This window comes from Crinia signifera, chromosome 2, assembly GCF_055691185.1.
Source record: "Crinia signifera chromosome 2, ASM5569118v1, whole genome shotgun sequence".
Lineage (NCBI taxonomy): Eukaryota > Metazoa > Chordata > Amphibia > Anura > Myobatrachidae > Crinia > Crinia signifera.
Genome location: NC_139218.1, coordinates 1,758,279 through 1,766,371, shown reverse-complemented (window position 1 = coordinate 1,766,371; position 8,093 = coordinate 1,758,279). Strand labels below are relative to the sequence as shown.

At 46.5% G+C, this 8,093-nt stretch overlaps 1 pseudogene; it reads left to right on the top strand.

Annotated features, from left to right (window-relative positions):
* The first annotated feature begins 457 nt into the window (after window positions 1-457).
* On the top strand, window positions 458-576 carry LOC146061923 (5S ribosomal RNA; annotated as a pseudogene).
* Window positions 577-8,093: the final 7,517 nt, after the last annotated feature.

Below are 8,093 nucleotides of genomic sequence, written 5' to 3'. Positions count from 1 at the left end.
GCGTGGCGAGCGCAGCGAGCCCGCAAGGGTTTTTTTTGCACTCGCCATGCTGTCTGACTCTGGCCAGTCGGGATCCCGACGTCGGGATAATAACTGTCGGGATCCCGACTGACGGGGTCCCATACCACACCCCATTCACATTTCTCAAATGCTCTCCAATTATTCTGTAACTGCTACTTATTTCAATTCAGGCAACTCGCCATAACTTTATTTCCTCTCCATATTCAAGGGAGTACTGCCTTGCCCCCTCTCTCTCATCCGCAATCCTATACTTCATCCGACCCTCTGTTCACTATCCTATCCAAAAACCTCAATTTTAGTGACTCTCTCATTGGCATCACCACAATTTGCCTCCCTGCAATGCCCACATGGTAACAGGGAGGGATTCCAGGAGGTGTAGCCAACAGCAGAAGCACGCTTCAGCTCACTTCGGATCAGCGGTGCTCTCTCATTATCACTCTACAGCCATACCTCACTGAATCCGCCTGGTACCATCCGAACCCAGAAGCTAAACAGTGATGGGCCGACCTAGTACCTGTCTGGGGAACTAACAGGGAATAGTCGGTGCTGTAGTTCACCATAACAGCAGAAGCGAATACTCTGTGGGAGTTATGCATGACCGTTATCTTTTCTCTCCCTCTTTTCACCTGATTTCTTGATCCCCAGTCCACTGTTCCCCACCACCAATCCCTTGCAATAAGGGGGTGTGTCCTGCGCCACCATAACTGTTATTTTTCTCAACGATAACAAATCGGATGTCAAAGTATTGATCCTTCATGTATTTTTAGAGGAACAGTTACTTATTAAGAAATTTTCATGCATGCATTTACAAACCCACCACTGAACTGGTTTTTTTTACTTATTCCTTCGAAGTGGAGGGAAGAATCGAACCTTTATTTTAAGTGTTGAACCATTAAAAGTTATATCTTAATATGTAGACATCATTTCACATTCATATTGTTTATAAGTGTGCCCCAAAAAGCCTTGTCGGTTTCCCTTTGAGTCATCTCTAGACTTCTTTTTTCAGTTCTACCCAGAAACCCCCCAGGAGTCTAAGGGTCCTAGGCTGAAAGCTGAGGGTCCCTTCTTTCCATGGGTACAAGAATTTTAAAAATCGGCCCTTGGGACCCGGAGATATCTGACTTCAAAGCAGTGGTCCCCATCCAAGCCTGTTAATTGCTCTTCCCAGTCAGATATTTCAGTTTCTGTCTGATTTAGAGTTTTTCTGAGGGTATATTCCAAAAGCTGGGACTCTCCCCCTTTGAGGGACACTAGTAGCTTGTCTCTACTGTGCCCAGAACCAGAGATATCAGCCTTCCAGCAGCTGGTTACTGCTCCAGCTCCACACACCTGGTATGTAGTATTATATACTCATTGGCAGATTGCTCTGCCTCCTGAACTCTGATCCCCTAGTCCCCAATACCATTTGGTAGGTGGGATCCTCTCGTTTTTAATTCCATTAAAATCTAATAAATCTATTTCTGGGAACTGGAGATATCTGCAGTCAAGCAAGCTGTCCTCCCACCAGAAAATTATGAATAATAAGCCGACTCCACTATACACCCCTCCTCTGCGTATTAAACATCCTCTACCACCCTGGAAGTTATGTATCAGGGCCCCTTCATTCAGCCCAATGCTCCCATCCAATCTCCCAGCATCTGTGCAGTAAAGGGGTAATTAGTGGAAATTACTGATCCAGGTGTAGATTACTGATCCAGGTGTATATGTGTGAATATATATATATATTTATTATTATTATTATTTATATATATTTGGTCTATCTATAATACTTTAACTAACCCGACTTTGCTCCGCCCCTCTGGAAACCCCCTTCTGAAAATCCTGCGTTTGCCCCTGGTGTCAGGTTGTTATTAATGTGCAGGCTGCTGTGTCAGGTTGTTATTAATGTGCGGGCTGCTGTGTCATGTTATTAATGTGCAGGCTGCTGTGTCATGTTATTAATGTGCAGGCTGCTGTGTCATGTTATTAATGTGTGGGCTGCTGTGTCAGGTTGTTAATGTGCGGGCTGCTGTGTCATGTTGTTAATGTGCGGGCTGCTGTGTCATGTTGTTAATGTGCAGGCTGCTGTGTCATGTTATTAATGTGCGGGCTGCTGTGTCATGTTGTTAATGTGCAGGCTGCTGTGTCATGTTGTTAATGTGCGGGCTGCTGTGTCATGTTGTTAATGTGCAGGCTGCTGTGTCATGTTATTAATGTGCGGGCTGCTGTGTCATGTTGTTAATGTGCAGGCTGCTGTGTCATGTTGTTAATAATGAGCAGGCTGCTGTGTCATGTTGTTATTAATGTGCGGGCTGCTGTGTCATGTTGTTATTAATGTGCAGGCTGCTGTGTCATGTTGTTATTAATGTGCGGGCTGCTGTGTCATGTTGTTATTAATGTGCAGGCTGCTGTGTCATGTTGTTATTAATGTGCGGGCTGCTGTGTCATGTTGTTAATGTGCGGGCTGCTGTGTCATGTTGTTAATGTGCAGGCTGCTGTGTCAGGTTGTTATTAATGTGCAGGCTGCTGTGTCATGTTGTTAATGTGCGGGCTGCTGTGTCAGGTTGTTATTAATGTGCGGGCTGCTGTGTCAGGTTGTTATTAATGTGCGGGCTGCTGTGTCAGGTTGTTATTAATGTGCGGGCTGCTGTGTCATGTTATTAATGTGCAGGCTGCTGTGTCATGTTGTTATTAATGTGCGGGCTGCTGTGTCAGGTTGTTAATGTGCGGGCTGCTGTGTCATGTTGTTAATGTGCGGGCTGCTGTGTCATGTTGTTAATGTGCAGGCTGCTGTGTCATGTTGTTATTAATGTGCGGGCTGCTGTGTCATGTTGTTAATGTGCAGGCTGCTGTGTCATGTTGTTATTAATGAGCAGGCTGCTGTGTCATGTTGTTATAAATGTGCGGGCTGCTGCGTCATGTTGTTATTAATGTGCGGGCTGCTGTGTCATGTTGTTATTAATGTGCAGGCTGCTGTGTCATGTTGTTATTAATGTGCAGGCTGCTGTGTCATGTTGTTAATGTGCGGGCTGCTGTGTCATGTTGTTAATGTACAGGCTGCTGTGTCAGGTTGTTATTAATGTGCAGGCTGCTGTGTCATGTTGTTAATGTGCGGGCTGCTGTGTCAGGTTGTTATTAATGTGCTGGCTGCTGTGTCAGGTTGTTAATGTGCGGGCTGCTGTGTCATGTTATTAATGTGCGGGCTGCTGTGTCATGTTGTTAATGTGCGGGCTGCTGTGTCAGGTTGTTATTAATGTGCAGGCTGCTGTGTCATGTTGTTAATGTGCGGGCTGCTGTGTCAGGTTGTTATTAATGTGCTGGCTGCTGTGTCATGTTGTTAATGTGCGGGCTGCTGTGTCAGGTTGTTATTAATGTGCTGGCTGCTGTGTCAGGTTGTTAATGTGCGGGCTGCTGTGTCATGTTATTAATGTGCGGGCTGCTGTGTCATGTTGTTAATGTGCGGGCTGCTGTGTCATGTTGTTAATGTGCAGGCTGCTGTGTCAGGTTGTTATTAATGTGCAGGCTGCTGTGTCATGTTGTTAATGTGCGGGCTGCTGTGTCAGGTTGTTATTAATGTGCTGGCTGCTGTGTCAGGTTGTTAATGTGCGGGCTGCTGTGTCATGTTATTAATGTGCGGGCTGCTGTGTCATGTTGTTAATGTGCGGGCTGCTGTGTCAGGTTGTTATTAATGTGCGGGCTGCTGTGTCATGTTGTTAATGTGCGGGCTGCTGTGTCAGGTTGTTATTAATGTTCTGGCTGCTGTGTCATGTTGTTAATGTGCGGGCTGCTGTGTCAGGTTGTTATTAATGTGCTGGCTGCTGTGTCAGGTTGTTAATGTGCGGGCTGCTGTGTCATGTTATTAATGTGCGGGCTGCTGTGTCATGTTGTTAATGTGCGGGCTGCTGTGTCAGGTTGTTATTAATGTGCAGGCTGCTGTGTCATGTTGTTAATGTGCGGGCTGCTGTGTCAGGTTGTTATTAATGTGCAGGCTGCTGTGTCATGTTGTTAATGTGCAGGCTGCTGTGTCAGGTTGTTATTAATGTGCAGGCTGCTGTGTCATGTTGTTAATGTGCGGGCTGCTGTGTCAGGTTGTTATTAATGTGCTGGCTGCTGTGTCATGTTGTTATTAATGTGCGGGCTGCCGTGTCAGGTTGTTATTAATGTGCTGGCTGCTGTGTCATGTTGTTATTAATGTGCGGGCTGCTGTGTCATGTTGTTATTAATGTGTGGGCTGCTGTGTCAGGTTGTTAATGTGCGGGCTGCTGTGTCATGTTGTTATTAATGTGCAGCTGCGGTGTCAGGTTGTTATTAATGTGCGGGCTGCCGTGTCATGTTGTTAATGTGCGGGCTGCTGTGTCAGGTTGTTATTAATGTGCGGGCTGCTGTGTCATGTTGTTATTAATGTGTGGGCTGCTGTGTCAGGTTGTTAATGTGCGGGCTGCTGTGTCATGTTGTTAATGTGCGGGCTGCTGTGTCATGTTGTTAATGTGCGGGCTGCTGTGTCATGTTGTTAATGTGCAGGCTGCTGTGTCATGTTATTATTAATGTGCAGGCTGCTGTGTCATGTTGTTATTAATGTGCGGGCTGCTGTGTCAGGTTGTTATTATTGTGCAGGCTGCTGTGTCAGGTTGTTATTAATGTGCGGGCTGCCGTGTCAGGTTGGTATTAATGTGCGGGCTGCCGTGTCAGGTTGGTATTAATGTGCGGGCTGCTGTGTCATGTTATTATTAATGTGCGGGCTGCTGTGTCAGGTTGGTATTAATGTGCGGGCTGCCGTGTCAGGTTGTTGTTAATGTGCGGGCTGCTGTGTCATGTTATTATTATTGTGCAGCTGCTGTGTCATGTTGTTATTAATGAGCAGGCTGCTGTGTCATGTTGTTATTAATGTGCAGGCTGCTGTGTCATGTTGTTATTAATGTGCGGGCTGCTGTGTCATGTTGTTAATGTGCGGGCTGCTGTGTCATGTTATTATTAATGTGCGGGCTGCTGTGTCAGGTTGTTATTATTGTGCGGGCTGCTGTGTCAGGTTGTTATTAATGTGCGGGCTGCCGTGTCAGGTTGGTATTAATGTGCGGGCTGCTGTGTCAGGTTGTTATTATTGTGCGGGCTGCTGTGTCAGGTTGTTATTAATGTGCGGGCTGCCGTGTCAGGTTGGTATTAATGTGCGGGCTGCTGTGTCATGTTGTTAATGTGCGGGCTGCTGTGTCAGGTTGTTATTAATGTGCGGGCTGCTATGTCATGTTGTTATTAATGTGCGGGCTGCCGTGTCAGGTTGGTATTAATGTGCGGGCTGCTGTGTCATGTTGTTAATGTGCGGGCTGCTGTGTCAGGTTGTTATTAATGTGCGGGCTGCTGTGTCATGTTGTTATTAATGTGCGGGCTGCTGTGTCGTGTTGTTATTAATGTGCAGGCTGCTGTGTCATGTTGTTATTAATGTGCAGGCTGCTGTGTCATGTTGTTAATGTGCGGGCTGCTGTGTCAGGTTGTTATTAATGTGCGGGCTGCTGTGTCATGTTGTTATTAATGTGCAGCTGCGGTGTCAGGTTGTTATTAATGTGCAGGCTGCTGTGTCATGTTGTTATTAATGTGCAGGCTGCTGTGTCATGTTGTTATTAATGTGCAGGCTGCTGTGTCATGTTGTTAATGTGCGGGCTGCTGTGTCAGGTTGTTATTAATGTGCGGGCTGCCGTGTCATGTTGTTATTAATGTGCGGGCTGCCGTGTCAGGTTGGTATTAATGTGCGGGCTGCCGTGTCAGGTTGGTATTAATGTGCGGGCTGCTGTGTCATGTTATTATTAATGTGCGGGCTGCTGTGTCATGTTGTTATTAATGTGCGGGCTGCTGTGTCAGGTTGGTATTAATGTGCGGGCTGCCGTGTCAGGTTGTTGTTAATGTGCGGGCTGCTGTGTCATGTTATTATTATTGTGCAGCTGCTGTGTCATGTTGTTATTAATGAGCAGGCTGCTGTGTCATGTTGTTATTAATGTGCGGGCTGCTGTGTCAGGTTGTTATTATTGTGCAGGCTGCTGTGTCAGGTTGTTATTAATGTGCGGGCTGCTGCGTCATGTTGTTATTAATGTGCGGGCTGCCGTGTCAGGTTGGTATTAATGTGCGGGCTGCTGTGTCATGTTATTATTAATGTGCGGGCTGCTGTGTCATGTTGTTATTAATGTGCGGGCTGCTGTGTCAGGTTGGTATTAATGTGCGGGCTGCCGTGTCAGGTTGTTGTTAATGTGCGGGCTGCTGTGTCATGTTATTATTATTGTGCAGCTGCTGTGTCATGTTGTTATTAATGAGCAGGCTGCTGTGTCATGTTGTTATTAATGTGCAGGCTGCTGTGTCATGTTGTTATTAATGTGCGGGCTGCTGTGTCATGTTGTTAATGTGCGGGCTGCTGTGTCAGGTTGTTAATGTGCGGGCTGCTTTGTCATGTTGTTAATGTGCGGGCTGCTGTGTCATGTTGTTAATGTGCGGGCTGCTGTGTCATGTTGTTAATGTGCGGGCTGCTGTGTCATGTTATTATTAATGTGCGGGCTGCTGTGTCAGGTTGTTATTATTGTGCGGGCTGCTGTGTCAGGTTGTTATTAATGTGCGGGCTGCCGTGTCAGGTTGGTATTAATGTGCGGGCTGCTGTGTCAGGTTGTTATTATTGTGCAGGCTGCTGTGTCAGGTTGTTATTAATGTGCGGGCTGCCGTGTCAGGTTGGTATTAATGTGCGGGCTGCTGTGTCATGTTGTTAATGTGCAGGCTGCTGTGTCAGGTTGTTATTAATGTGCGGGCTGCTATGTCATGTTGTTATTAATGTGTGGGCTGCTGTGTCAGGTTGTTAATGTGCGGGCTGCTGTGTCATGTTGTTATTAATGTGCAGGCTGCTGTGTCGTGTTGTTATTAATGTGCAGGCTGCTGTGTCATGTTGTTATTAATGTGCAGGCTGCTGTGTCATGTTGTTATTAATGTGCAGGCTGCTGTGTCATGTTGTTAATGTGCGGGCTGCTGTGTCAGGTTGTTATTAATGTCCGGGCTGCTGTGTCATGTTGTTATTAATGTGCAGCTGCGGTGTCAGGTTGTTAATGTGCGGGCTGCCGTGTCAGGTTGTTATTAATGTGCGGGCTGCCGTGTCATGTTGTTATTAATGTGCGGGCTGCCGTGTCAGGTTGGTATTAATGTGCGGGCTGCCGTGTCAGGTTGGTATTAATGTGCGGGCTGCTGTGTCATGTTATTATTAATGTGCGGGCTGCTGTGTCATGTTGTTATTAATGTGCGGGCTGCTGTGTCAGGTTGTTATTAATGTGCAGGCTGCTGTGTCATGTTGTTATTAATGTGCAGGCTGCTGTGTCATGTTGTTAATGTGCGGGCTGCTGTGTCAGGTTGTTATTAATGTGCGGGCTGCCGTGTCATGTTGTTATTAATGTGCGGGCTGCCGTGTCAGGTTGGTATTAATGTGCGGGCTGCCGTGTCAGGTTGGTATTAATGTGCGGGCTGCTGTGTCATGTTATTATTAATGTGCGGGCTGCTGTGTCATGTTGTTATTAATGTGCGGGCTGCTGTGTCAGGTTGGTATTAATGTGCGGGCTGCCGTGTCAGGTTGTTGTTAATGTGCGGGCTGCTGTGTCATGTTATTATTATTGTGCAGCTGCTGTGTCAGGTTGTTATTAATGAGCAGGCTGCTGTGTCATGTTGTTATTAATGAGCAGGCTGCTGTGTCATGTTGTTATTAATGTGCGGGCTGCTGTGTCATGTTGTTATTATTGTGCAGGCTGCTGTGTCAGGTTGTTATTAATGTGCGGGCTGCCGTGTCAGGTTGGTATTAATGTGCGGGCTGCCGTGTCATGTTATTATTATTGTGCAGCTGCTGTGTCATGTTGTTATTAATGTGCAGGCTGCTGTGTCATGTTGTTATTAATATGCGGGCTGCTGTGTCATGTTGTTAATGTGCAGGCTGCTGTGTCAGGTTGTTATTAATGTGCGGGCTGCTGTGTCATGTTGTTATTAATGTGTGGGCTGCTGTGTCAGGTTGTTAATGTGCGGGCTGCTGTGTCATGTTGTTATTAATGTGCAGGCTGCTGTGTCGTGTTGTTATTAATGTGCATTCT